This window comes from Thermobia domestica, chromosome 5, assembly GCF_964235325.1.
Source record: "Thermobia domestica chromosome 5, izTheDome1.hap1.1, whole genome shotgun sequence".
Classification (NCBI taxonomy): Eukaryota; Metazoa; Arthropoda; class Insecta; order Zygentoma; family Lepismatidae; genus Thermobia; species Thermobia domestica.
The window spans coordinates 177461244-177476140 of NC_137458.1; the positions used below are offsets into that span (position 1 = coordinate 177461244).

At 36.6% G+C, this 14897-nt stretch overlaps 1 protein-coding gene across 2 annotated transcripts in view; it reads right to left on the reverse strand.

Moving 5' to 3' along the window:
- LOC145686300 (venom allergen 5-like) overlaps positions 1-4600 on the reverse strand; it is a 227803-nt gene extending 223203 nt beyond the window's left edge. Inside the window, exon 1 of one of the 2 annotated variants that reach the window (XM_081759444.1) lies at positions 4418-4599. The gene's annotated coding sequence lies outside the window, so the exon portion shown is untranslated. Of the gene's footprint in view, positions 1-4417 lie in introns of both variants that reach the window. The other variant, XM_081759445.1, reaches the window with a different exon arrangement.
- Positions 4601-14897: the final 10297 nt, after the last annotated feature.

Sequence of the window (14897 nt, forward strand, 5' to 3'; positions counted from 1 at the left end):
TCGATAATTATTAATTAGTTTTGTTGCTTTTCTTCTGAACTGGAACAATGATCGATTCTCTTCACTCATGTGGTAATTCCTCCTTGTTCCAGATAATGAAAATGAGTTTGTGTATCTTGCTCTACAATTTTTCCCCTCCAGCTAAAATTAAGTCAACCAAAATTTCGCCACACCCGGAGATGTGTGTTTAATTTTTTAAATAGCGATTTCTATTTCTGTCTATTTCTATTTCTGGAATATACGGTTATGCTGCATGTATTTCACTTTCTCCACGCGCATCAGTGTTTGGCTATGCGTTAAGCAAATCGTGAAAGAAATCTTTCCATCTATTTAAGATGCTATCTGTATCAGTGAGAACTGTTCCTTTAGGTTTCTTTAATATATAATCACGAAGTTGATAGCCTTTCTTAAGTTCGTTGATGCATTTATACATGCCCCGAATGTTTTTGTTTTCACTATTATCTCCAAGTTAATTAATTTTAACTTTCAAAAGTCGCGTTTCTTTGTTCTAAAAGTTTTAAAGGTTTTCTGCCAGAAGACAATGAAATTTTATGCAGTTATTTCGTTCGGATTTTGTAGCCAACGCAGTTTCTTCTGTTTTCTCTTTTCTGCTACTTTAGTACATTCCTGGTTGAACCATGGTTTGTTCCTACGTATTTCTGCGTGCTCCAATATTTCTTTTACTGAAATTTTAATGTTATCTCTATTTTAACTAAGTATCTTGAACACTACTGCACTCCGAACCTTCTAAAACCGAGAGTCTACTCGACACTTCAATCTGGCTCCCCTCTCACCCTCTGACTCTCCTTTATTATTTTTTTTTAAATAAACCGCTCCGTTTTCAGATATTGAATATTTCCTTTATTCCACGATAGTCTCCCTCTCACTATCATAATCAACTCCTCTGAACGACCGAACATCATTTGTGCTAGACTGTTCTTTTGTGTCTACTAAAACAGATCAATTTGAATATGCGTTTTTCCATCTGATGAAGTCCAAGTATATTTATGAATGTCGCGATGTTGGAATTTTGTAATCTTCACGATAAGGTTTCTGGATATTGCACAGTTCACGAGTCTAACGTCGTTGTCACAACCTTCCTTATGCAAACATTAATTCCCTATAATTGGTTTGAAAATACCCTCTGGTACTACCTTCGCATTGAAACAGCCTAACAGAATTTTCATATGGTATTGCAGGAGATGATCAAATACCCATTTTACTCTTTCTTTAAACTGTATTTTTTAATCGCCATCCTTATTTTCTGTTGGGCAGTGCATTTAAAACAATAATATTACACCCCCGACCCTTAAGAGAAGTGAAAGAAAATCTATCATTAACAAATTCAACCTATGTAATTGCTGATATTACGTATTCGTTTGTGAACGGAAAGCCCTGTTTCTGGTTGGTAGTTTTTAATTTCTTCCCCGTAAAAGAACGTAAAATTTACCGACTTGACTTCTCCATTTCCTTCTCATCTAACTTCCTGATATCCCACTAGGTCCAACCTCTATTTCTAAACTCTTTTTTTTTTTTTTTTTTTTTTTTTACAAATTTTAACGCGCCTGCCCTATAGAAACTTCTTATAATTCATGATCCAAATCTCATGTCGATTTTACTTTGCGGAATTTGTGCCAAGTTATCAGTTCTGATCCGAGGATTCTGCGAACTTATCTGAACAATCTTTATTTTCACAGGATGAGGTTGTTAGCCTCACACCATATTCTCAAGCTGGATTATCACTCCTTGTCTGTTCGCGACTACTTACTCAGTATATTCGCAGCTAACCTCTATATCCCAGAGGCCTTCTCCTCGATCCACAACCTGAGGACGCGCCGTGCCGTCGAGACAGGAAGATCACATTTTACGGATACTAATACAGCTATATTTCAGAAATACAACAGGTACTGATTATCCGAACACTGCTTTAAAACACACAGGAACAATCAATATGCTTGGATATATGGATGCATATTAAAACTGTGAAAGCTTCGATGCTGTAAAATTCGTAAATTAGAGACTAATGTCAGTGTAGTATTACATAAATGCATCGTATGTTTGACTACCCGAACTATTCTTGATGTATGACATTGTTTTGTTTTATAGCTATATAACTTTATAATATTTTTTGTAGCTGATTATACTCTTAACCGTTCTCTGCCAATAGCAACTGTATGAATTTGTAATACAAAACTGAAATACAGAAGAATAAAATTTTTAAAAAATAATGTGATATTTCGCAGGGCATCTTATGTAAAGGGCGCCTTGTATTCTTCACAGGTTCTGTACTACCAGTCAGTATTTGAATTTATTTATTAAACAAAGCTGGTATACAGGATAATTAAAACCACTTATCTGTAATGTGATATTTCGTAGGGCGCCTTATGTAAAGGGCGCATTGTACCTTTCACGGGTTCTTCGCCAACAGTAACTGTATTTATTGTACAGAACTGTGCTATACAGAAGAGTAAATAAAATGGTTCATTTTTGATGTGGTCTCGGAAGGGCGCCTAATGTAAAGGGCGCACTGCACCTTTCACGGGTTCTTTACCAATAAAACTGTAAGAATTTAATACTAAAAACTTGTACCTTTATTTATACTGTGACATTTCGGAGGGCGCACCGGGACACGTCCCGGTGTCCCTGTGGGCCAGCCTGCTACTACTTATACTTATGTCGAGAACAGAACCCAACCAACCGCTGCGGGGCTTCTAACCCGTTCCTACTACTATTACTACTACTACTGCTGCTGCTGCTACTACTACTACTACTAATACTAATACTACTAATACTACTACTCTACTACTACTACTTATACTAAAGCAACCTTACCCTACACTCAGTATTGCAATACTTAACTTACCTCACATTGTATGTGGGTATAGTCTACCGACCTCCACAATACTATAGCACTCACTGATTTCCCACCCGTCACAAAGTGGAATACGCATAACAATCAAGCGTGCAATTTTCGATCTCAATTTACCACGCCTACTCGTCGCACTAAATACTTCTTGAATGTTCTTTCCTACTTAACACACTTCGGGTTAATACACTGATCAGCTCGGTCAGTGGCCACATATACATACGACAAAGCCACTCCAAGCACTGAATGCAATTACACTTTGAAAATCATTTTAATGAAATAAGGATATCATACTTCACAACACGCACTACCATTTAATATTTAAAAATTCAACGAAAAGTAATCAATGCATTATAATTTTCTGCATGAAGCAACGAACTACTTACTACAGTTTAAGTGTTCCGCCGCACTCCAGAAATACAACTTCCGCTACATGCGCGCGCAAACACTCACTACAATGTAAACAATCAACATAACTTCCAACAGTCAAATATTATTACGCAACATCTTTGGTAATTTTTAAGGGGTATGTTTAGTACAAGGGGTCCAGAAGCACGTAAAAAACACAAAATTTACAGGAGAAATGAGTGATGCAAGTACTTAGACGCAATATAACGTAACCAACTCTAACCTAACCTAACAAACTAACGTAAGCTAACCTGAACTAACCTAAACTAACGTAATATTAGTAGAAATAAGCGAAATACTATCATTTTTTGGAAAATTATGCAGGACTTCTACACTAATATAACATCAACTAAATTAACCTAACGTAACCTAAACTAGCCTAACCTAAATTAAACTAACCAACCCTACCATAAACTAACAGAATGTGAACAGAAATTACCAAAATTATAACTTATTTTTAGAGAAAAGAACTGGACCCCTTCTGCTAAACATAGGCCATTTTTAAAATTAAATTTAAAGCTACTTATAGATAATCTGCAATCTTCGTTACCACCCATATTAAATCGACAACATAAATACATAAGAATAAAGCAGAAAGTGCACTTCTACCTACTCGGGAAGTACCACACCAGCGTTGTAATACTAATGAAATATGACATTTATTTTTATTTTTTTCAACAACAATCTACGTAATTTAGCTCCTACCCACCGTCGCTGATATGCCTACTCCTACGACCGGGCCCTTGAGATACATACCTGCTACACCCCTCCACCGAATCATTTAGATGCAATTCTAGCGGCGACCTAGCACAAATTGAGTGGTGCTTGTTTTACTACACTTTTTACGACTTATGTTCTGACGTTGTATATATACCTATAACGGTTAAGCCATCTGAAAGTGAATCTGATCAAGGGAACCCCAGGAATGCAACACACCCAACATAAATTAATTTCTATAGTGGTAGGAGAATATTTTCTCAACAAAGAAGTAGATTAATCATAAAGTAATGTATGATACCTAAACTGACACAGTACCCGAATTAGTACGAATTAGTACCCGAATTATGTTTAATTGTAGTAAAGTATAATAGTTTAAAATAACGGCAATTACATAATACAGTAAAAATATGTAGCCTAACTTACTTGTACAGATATTTGAAAACAAAATTATTCCAAATAAATATATTCTTTCAATAAAAAATCTATGGTCAGTTATACGATCTTAGGTTTCATTTTTTTTCAAAGAGTTAATTCACTTAATCAATAAATTATGAATGATCTATTGGTTACGAAAGTTCCAGAGTTCACAAAAGTTTAAGCAAATTAGAAGAGAATAATATTCAGTTCATTTTTGTTTACATTAAACTTCGGTTTCGTAATTTATTTTAAGCACTTAACGCCTCATGTTGAAATTAGATATTTGGATGAATACAAAGCAGGTTTCCAATGATCAGTACTTAAGAAAAATTAATCCTACGAATGTGTTTGTCAATCGATAACAAAATGAACGAATAAACTTTATTTATTTATTTATTTATTTCAAATTAGTTAGAGGTAGGATTAGTTGAAAAGTTGTCTTCCTATCTTCATTCTGAAGCGAATGTAAGATGCTTGTTTCTATTAATTCCGTGTTAACTGTCATGTCTATTATCCCTACTTTCTAGACGCTTTCTATTAGCTTTATAAATGTTTTTAAATATAACATGATTTTACTTATGCTATGAGAAATTATAACGTCTAGAGCCTATACGTATATTATAACGTATTTGAAAACGAATTCTTTCTTTCCCTGGACGAAAGACGAAATATATGGACTAATAGAGTTTGGTAGATGAATACTAAAATGACACTTAAGATATAATTATTAATTAATATTTTTTCCGACACTAAGACGGTGTTTTTGTCCACCTTTCTTCCCACAAATTTCAGTAGTTTTTTTTTTCACCATAAATCTAGTCCTGTTATCACATAGTCCATTAAACGTACTTGTAAACGTACTAGCATAAACTGAAATCTGTAAACATATTTAGGTATTATAACTAAATATGATTGCAAAGTAAAAACAATCTCTGTTATAAAAACATCGATGTGCAGCTCTATTGTATCCATTTGAGTTTTTTCCTAACTTCTTTTTTCTCCAAGTATATCCGATAAAGAATATAATAAAATTAAATGAAACTTTTGCAGAGTTACAGTGGTTATGATGTAGAATAGACATATCAAGACGCGGGCTGTTAACTCACTCTTCTGCTGCAGTCGGTTTCCTCTAAGAGAGCAACGTCCATATTTTTTACATTCCTTCTATTTTGTAAAGAACTACTACAATATCAGATACTACTGCTACTACTACTGTATTTACTAGTTTTTAAATGTAATTATCATTAACTATGAACATTTTGTTTGTTTGTTTGTTTTTTCTTGTTGATTGCACTGTTACGATCGATCATTATTTGAGCAATGACGACCGAAAAAATATCGTATGTACCTAGTGATGACTGTCAGTTTCTGCCAATCACGCTAGACTGTTATAATTGTTTTTTGTTTGTTTGTTTGTTTGTTTCTTTAACGTTCTTGTGTCGTTTACGCTAAAGGAAACGAATGATTAATGAAAATGAATGATTGCGAAATTAATTTATTTGTGATCTCCCACCAGGAATCGAATCTGGGACCACGTCCACCAAAGGCACACGCGTTAGCCATTTGACAAGCGGGGAGGGTGTAATCGTTTGACTCCATTGAAATGACTAGTAAATGAAATAATGTTTAAAAGTAAGAAAAAGCAAATAAAGGGAGTTGAATCTGATGCTGAGAGTAGTTTGTTATAAATTCTGCCAGTGAGAGATATTGTTGATTGACAGATATTGATGAATGTTTTATATATTTTAGTAATGTTTTCAAAATTTCATTTATTGTTAGTTGCTGATAGTTACTTGCTATTTAATTAATTCCACAACCTTTTCAATAGGTTTTAAAATGAAAAAAGTGTAAATTTGCCCTTTTTTGTGAGAGATACAGAGAGAGAGAGAGAGAGAACGGAGAGGCAAAAACATATATTTAGGCGAGTAACCTATCCAAACGTAAAAAAATGTCCCGTTTTTTCTAGTTGACGATTTGGTCACCTTAACCTACACACACAAATCCAGATCTCTACGTCAGTTGTTTCCTCTTCCCAAACATGTCTTCAATGTCCAAAATGTTGCTACTGTAGACCCTGATTTCACCCCCCTTCAAGTGGTTTTAGGCAAAAATGTTAAGAGATCAAAGTTTTAGCCCTGCACGAGTTGGAGACGTCCAGCAATTTTCAAATTGGTAGGACAAACACGTGCTGAGATATTCAAAACAACGTAAATGCCTAAAATCGAAAAAACGCAAAGTGGCGGCAGCCGCTGTGTCGCCATGGGATGTTGTAAAAAATAATTAATTGTGATTTTGAAGTACCCTGATATAGGATAAACATTCATGAAAAAATTAGAATTTTTTTTTTTTTAAAAAAAGGTCGAGTGCCAATTTTTTTCTCGGCCACTTTGCATGGATTGACCTAGTAAGTAAAACTGACAAGGGAAATTTTGCAGAAAACCAAGTGAGGGTAGTACTGTTATTAATGCGAGAAGGAATGACTATTAGACTTGGGGCCCAAAAGAAAGGATTGAAATGTCCTACTCTATTCAGGTATGTATAAAAACTTTAAAAAGTAAGAGCAATGAAAGTGTGTGAATAAAGCAAATTTACGAGAGCAGGAAAGTTTTCGCAATGAACAAGAAGACGCATTATTGACTAACAAGTCATTGGTGGGAAATTTTAAGAGTTGAAACATGATAAGTAGTTAATTAAACTTATTGATATAAAACAAAAATGTCACATTTTGATTTGCAGCCACAAGTCATAGCCTACGCACATGAGGTATAAAAAAAAATCACGGTTTATGTGCTTCATACACGTTTGGTCCAGGTATCACCTCTCAAAACTTGTATAAACAACACTTAATAGAGTTTGTATAACAATGCTATGAACCTAAATTTGGTTCAAAACATTGACACATTTATGTACGTCAATACGTATGGCAATGTCAGGGCTTCCGTGTCTTATGTAAGAAAATTCACCATCTACTCAGGCATCAAAGAAGGTAAATTAGGTCAATAACCGACATGGATCACACACAACTAAAGAATATTTTGTCAGTTTTTTTTTTTTTTTTTTTGGCCACTAGAGGGAAATAAGTTGGAAGACAAAAATTACAACGTTTCCTATTCGATTCCTAGAGAATATTTATCAAATTTTATTTTTTGAGAATTCGCAATTTTAAAGTTCGGTCAATAGACGCTTCCTAAATTTTAAGAAAGAAACATCAATGTAGGGCCTACCCATGTCTTATGAGGCACTGAGCCCCTGTACTAAACCATATAATACAATAAATCGCCATCAAAGAGGATATAATAGGCCTATAACTTCCAAAATTTGACTTTTTCGTTATGTTTTACCCTTAAAATGAAACAAGCAATACCAACCACATTTAACGAGTTATATATTCGAGTCTTAGAAATTTTTCCAAATTTTATATTTTTGTCAATTCCCATATTTAAGGAATGGACAAGAGTAATCTCAAAATTTAAAGGTGTGCGTCAATGCATCTGAGTCTTATGAAAAAATATGAACCCCTACCTCAACTATATAGTCATGTAACTTGCCTCATGTAAGAAACATCCCACATTTAAATTTCTGCCAATAAAACGGAAAGAGATGGAACAACCAAACTTACAGAGGTACATATCCCATTCCTATATTAAAGTACCAAATTTTTAATTTGGGCAATTTGTAAAATTTAAGAAGTGATGCTGTGCACCCCTCTCAAAATTTGAAGGGCTGATCCAACGTATCCATTCCCAAAATTTTGAAGGGATGGTTCTAAGTACCCTGGGCAGGAACACAGGGGCTCAAAAGCGAGACAAACCATCTTAATTACTAGTCTGACATTGAAAATAAACATATGATTTTACTTTGTTACCTACAATCTTCAAACGCTTCGCAAACAAAGGTCGGCTTTCCTCTCTACCGCATATGTGACAGATGGACAGAATGGATCACATATTACCAGAAAATAGCAAAATATCTTCATATGTTACAAACTGTACAATGAGATTTTTAATTAAGAATTCCTGGCTTTTGGCTCCAATAAAGATGCTTTTAGCACAAGATTATGTCATAAAAACACTCGAATTGGGAGTGAAACAATCAACAAAGCATCTAAAAGAGATGGTTAGTCATCGTAGTGCATTTATACATACGATATTAGCCATCTCTCTCAATTTAATTACTTCTAAATTTAAAATATAAGTTATGTGTAAAATTTGTGACTTAACATTGACATATTTTCCTGTCTAGTAGCTATGTTTTGATAATTTACAGTAGTGATGAGCGCAAGAGTCTTGGTCTTGCAGTTTTTGCAAGAGTCTTGCATGCAAGACCAAGACCAAGACCAGCAATCCTGGTGCAAGACCAAGACCAAGACTAAGGGGTGCAGTGCAAGACCAAGATCAAGACCAAGACCATACCTGCAAGACCAAGACCAAGACTCTTGCGTAAGAGTCTTGCACAAGTACCGGCTCGGTTGTAGAGCAGTCACGTGTTGTTATTGGGGTCCCTGGTTGAATCCCAGTTTGCGCCATGTGAGCTTTTTGGTGGGCAAACACTTTGTGAGTGGGTTTTCTCGGGGTTTTCCTGTTTTCTCCTACTTTCTTCATTCCAGCATTTCATTCATTTCCCATCATCACCGTCTTCCTTAGGCTCGGTGCATAATCGTGGGACCTTAAATTAGATATTTCATTTCATTTCAAAACATATTAGTCGTGTTTTTCTTTCGAAACTAAAGAGAAATGTAGTATTGAACATCGGTAATTCCGTACACTATAGGTGCCGACTACATGGGTATGGCCTTGGCTACGAGGCTCAAGCATCCGTTGGAAATTTTTAATGTGTGCTTATAAAATTAATATAGAAATAACATTTTCATGACATTGACAAAAACTTGGTGCATGTGACAGCAAGCTTGATTTCTTGGTCGGATGCTTGTACCTGGAATAATTGTTTCTTAATACAGCTTTTAGTCTCCTGTATACCTTTATACAGCACACATTGTTCGGAATGACCAGAAAATGCTGCGAAACTATTTGGGAGCGTATTGAAAGCGCGTTTTTGTTAAAATGTTTTTTTAAAGGCGCATTAGGCTATTTTCGATTGTTCTCATGTAATGTGAATAGTAATTTACCGTTTAAGGTCAGTGATGCTGGTTGCCTATGTAGATAGCGAAAGAAAGTCCACATTTTGAAAATAAGATTTACAAATACCATCTTGCGTCGTAATGTCATTCTTATTAAAATTGCAGAATAAAGATCTCATTTAAACTAAATAAACCTATTTTTGGACGGTAACGACACGAATAATGAATTTAACCAAAAATCAGTCCGTGTAAGAAATGTTTACAGAAAAGAAACTATTTTCGCAACTTGCGTATTTGAAAACAAAACAGTGAGAGTTGTCCAATCAACTACAATAAAAATCACAAAATTCGATTGTCAAAATTAATCACTTTCAAAAGTCTCTGGTGCCCATACATGAGATTGGTGATGGATACTTAAAAGTTGTAAAATTTCGTTCGGCATATTGTTATGATTTGGAGCATTCTGGGTCTTAGCGATAAAATTACCGGGTCAGACGATGACCAAAGAAAAAAAAAACGGTTTTCCGGCATCATTTCTCGCGACTGTGGAAGTCTTTCTCGAGACGTCTAAGCTTCCTCATTTAGCATCTCTATTGGGAGAGGAGCTACTTGGAGAGGAGCTACGGATATAGTAAATTATTCAGCGATTTATCATGTAGCGAAGACTTGTCTTGGTGGCAAGATGACACGACACAACGGGACTAGCAGTCCGTCTCTGTGGGCAGTGAGCGCCCGCCCAGACTCATTGAAACTCGCTACGTTTGTCAGGTAGCAGGTAGTAGCAGCTAGTTCTAGCAAAAATCATTAATGGAGAGACCACAAAAATTATTAAAATGAAAATGAAACCTTGGACTTGCTAGGAAAATGTTGAAAATCTACAAATATACAGCAAAGCATTGATTTTGAATATAGTGTTGTAAAAATGCCCTCAGTGCGCATACGAAGTACCTCAGAGCCCTGCCATCGGCCTTAAAGGATTGCTATTGTTCTGATCAACAATACCAACATTTAGCATTTCATAACTATCAACATACTTAAGATTAACAGGTCCGTCATACTACCATACAAAAAAGCATTTCTACAAGAACGGCCATATCCACTTTCGACAGGTATTTCCTCACAAACGAGTGATGCCAGGATGAAAAACAGATGTGTTCTATATAGAGTGGACATTCCCCTACAGGGATGCACGCGAGACGAAACGAAACGAGAAATGAAAAAGTCTCGTCTCATCTGGCAGCCTCAAATGTTGGTCTCGTCTCGTCTCGCAAATGTGACGTCTCGTCTCGCGTCTCGCATAAAATTTTGAGTCTCATCTCGCGTCTCGCGCGAGACTTTCTCGCATGGTCTCGCATATATTCTGGGTCAAAATTTTGTAATGTGTTATTCTATGGCTGTTAATGAATGATGTGATATTTTGTCCGAAGGCAGGTATTTGACCTAAAAGTCCCTTGGCAAGGTGAATCCATGGTGGTTTGCCATTGCTTTCCATGGGATGAATGTTCATAACATCCTAAGGAGACGGAACCTAGAGTTCAACATGGTACCCGAACTTGTGTCCCCTCCGCTCCAAATTAAAAGAAAAGTTGTGCTGGAATTTGATTGCTGGGCCATTAATTTTCGTCCAATTAATAGCATAATTTACAGCAAAACCAGCATAAATTGTTACTGGATCCAACATTGTTTTCCAGCTTAGAGGTCTCCAGCAATATTTTCCAGTATGTTATGCGGGCACATTTTTGCCCCGAAAATAAGTCGCCAATGTAATTAGGATATAAAGAATATAACGTTTCCGTATATGTTTTTCTGAATTCATTGAACAAAACCCAAATCCTTTTACTATATCTATATGTTTTTTTTTTTTTTTTTAGTGCTAGCCATAGGCTAGCTCCCTTTTAGAGGGCTACACCCTCTCTTAGGTGTGAGAAGTGAAGGTAATATGTTAAAAATGTAACGCATGGGTGGGCTAAGAGTAATTTATTTATTTATTTATTTATTACTAGAACTAGGACATTATGATCTTTTCAATCATAATCATACTTGAGTGGTAGGTGTAGTTTTAATAACATAAGGGCAGTAACATAATAGCGAGTATAATTGAACACAACATAAATATGAATATGATAATTATAGAAATATATATATAAGTGAGAAAACAAAGCAAAACATCAGAACAATAGAAGTGCCAAAAGTAAGAAGTGTGATAGATTATATAAATAGATGAATGAAACGTTACTTTACATATATATGATTGTTAATAAAGGAAAATACATAAGGAAATAATCAGACAGTATGTTATAAGCAAAGAACATTAATGATCATAACGAAGGATGAAGTATAGCATGTACGATACAGATGATCTAGTAATGGGCGTGAATAATGTGGTGAGGTGCATACACAGGACAACACGTGGGTGATGTTAGTTAGACAAATGAGCTTATCTTCAGCCTAGGGGCTGCTCTAGGCAATGATGAAAACGAATGAGGCCCATGTTAGTAATTAATGGTAATCACTGTGCTGGAAATGATGGGTGAATGAGAGGAAGATGTTCATGAATGACGTAATCTGTGATGATAAGTAAAGCGGGATCTAACGGCGGTAGAGTATAGTGATATAAGGTGAAGAGAAGTGAAAGTGGAGAATGATAGTAACGGTGAGGTGTTGGGTGAAGTGCTAAATATCGCATTGTCTCCTGAAGTAAAGGATGTCGGGTTTTGAAACGTTTGGTGATATATGTTAGCCGCAGCTTTTCAAGATAGTATTGTAAGGTTGGAAAAGTAATTCGGCGGTACAGTTCCTCTGTGGGACTAGGTAGCTTAATACGGAACGCTGTACGAAAAGCATGGCGTTCTAAGATTAAGAGTTTATTGTAGAATTTTGTCGGAGCAGCTAACCAAGCAGTGAAGCCGTACGTGAGGACTGGTCGTAAAAAAACTTTGTACGTATTTAGTATGGTGTGTGCTTTAAGGCCCCAAGTGGTACCAGTCAATCGTTTCAAGAGATTAAGTCTATTATAGGCTTTAGTAGTAACATTTTTCAAGTGTTGCGACCAGGTAAGGTGGCGGTCGTATGTAATTCCCAGATATGTAACAGTATTACTGAGTTGAATAGGCACCCCATCAACCTGGAGAGAGAGTTTTCATGGATTTCTACGGAATTTGGAAGTTTGTCTGGGTGGTAAGAAAACTATGGCCTGAGTTTTCGCTGCGTTAATAGTAAGCCTCCAGAGAGTACACCAGGTGTAGAAGCTTTCGATAGCAGTCTGTAAGATAGTATTGATCTGCTGGATAGTTGTTCCAACTGCTAGAAGGGCCGTGTCGTCCGCATATTGAAAGAGGTGTACTTTATCTGGTAATCGGGGCATATCAGCTACATACAGAAGATATAGTAAAGGAGATAAAGCCGACCCTTGCGGTACTCCAGTGAATAGAAAGATAGGGTGTGATAAACTGTCACGTACGGAGATATAGGTGATACGATTGTTAATGAAATTATATATGAGGCGGATATATGAGATAGGAAGCTGGAATTTGATAAGTTTATATATGAGCCCAAGGTGCCAGACCTTGTCGAATGCTTTCTCCAAGTCAAATAACACTAAACAAGAAGGTTGAGCTGAATTATAATGTTGTGTGATGAGCGTTGTGAGTCGGAGTAGCTGATCGTTGATAGAGAAGGCTGGCCTAAAACCTGCTTGAGTGACTGGGAGTAAGTTATGATCGGCGATGAAAAGATGTAATCGTTTAACCAGTATGCGCTCTAAGATCTTACTGAAGGTGGAAGTAAGTTGGATAGGTCTATAGGATGCAATATTCTGCGGCGGTTTGTGTGGTTTCGGAAACATAAGCGTCTTAGATGTTTTCCAAGCTAAAGGAAAGTAGCCAGTTCGCAGTATGAAGGTGTAAACATTCGCAAGAAGAAGCAGAAGTGAGATAGGACTTTCTTTGATTTGGCGATATGTCACGTTATCGAGGCCTGGTGCAGTATTTCGTTTGTTATGAAGAACTTGTGAGATTTCCTGAACAGTGATGAGAGCAGAGACAGCAGCATTAGTAGGTAAGATATGAGTAATATTTGGTTGAAGTTGTGGCGATGAGGTGTTAAGTCTGTCTGCTGCGTGTGGTGCGTTGTCAGTTGACGGTGTGAAAATTTCTTGTAAGTGGTCTGCAAATGCATTCGCTTTATCTCGATCAGTAGTAATAGGTGTGTCGCCTAATAAAATAGGGTAGGGTGTAGTAGTAAACTTCCCACACAATGCATTAAAGCGAATCCAGAATTTTGTAGGATGCGATGTTTCGGAAAGATTGTTGCATGTCTTCACCCAGGAGCGAAGTTTATATGCTTTGACGTAGTTGTGAACTGTCCTTTGGAGTTGTTTATGATGTCGGAGTGCTTCTGGATTGCGAGTGCGAAGATAGTCTCGATAGAACTGGCGTGAACGTTGGATCATAGCGATGTATTGAGGCGGAAGCTTAGGTTGATAGGGAACGGATTGGGTGGTTGGAATGTATAAGTTGCTGGCTTCTTGGATTGCAGAGGTAATGGTGTCTACAGTCTGATATAAATCATCGCTTGTTGTGGGTTCGGTTAGATCTCTGGTGAGGTCTGAAATATGTGTACGATATTGATCCCATTTAGCTCTATCATAACGCAAGGTCACTCGCAATGGTAATGAAGAACTAGTTGTAGCTAAATATGGTTTATAGACGAGCTTGATGGGTGCATGATCGCTGCCCAGAAGATCAAGGATTTCGACATTGCAGTGTGAGACAAGATTTGCTGAGGCGATGACTATGTCAGGCTTGGTGTTTGAGATGGGACGTGTAGCTTGCGGAAGATCAAGAATGATTCCAGTAGTGTGTGTCGTTATAAAGTTAACAAAATTGATCCGGTCACCATCGCTGCGGCTATGCATATTGAAGTCAGCCATGATAATATATCTATTGAAGGTGTTGGAGATATATTGTACGAACTGCTCAGGTAATGGATGGTTTGGTCTTATATATATAGTTGCCAGTGTGATTATGATATTTTTGAAGTAAACAGTGGCAATCAGGTATTCGGGAACAGCTGTTGCAGTATAGTGATGTTGGCGAAAAGGGATGTGAGGAGAAATCCCTATGGCCACTCCCCCATTAGCTCGAAGTGTAGGTAGAGGGTTTGCAGAATGAAGCATGGTATATCGTGGTAAACGACAAGAGCGAGAGCTTGTAAGAAATGTTTCATTAAGTAGGAAGACTGTTACATGCTCTTCGAGAAGAAGCTGTTCAAATAAAATTTTGTTCTTTGGTAGTGACCGGATGTTGAGAAAGAGAAAGGTTAAAGCCATGATATTAATCGATAGTAGTAGCATGTGATTTATGGAAATGGACAGTATTGCCGGAATATGTTGCAGTAAAATTGACATGG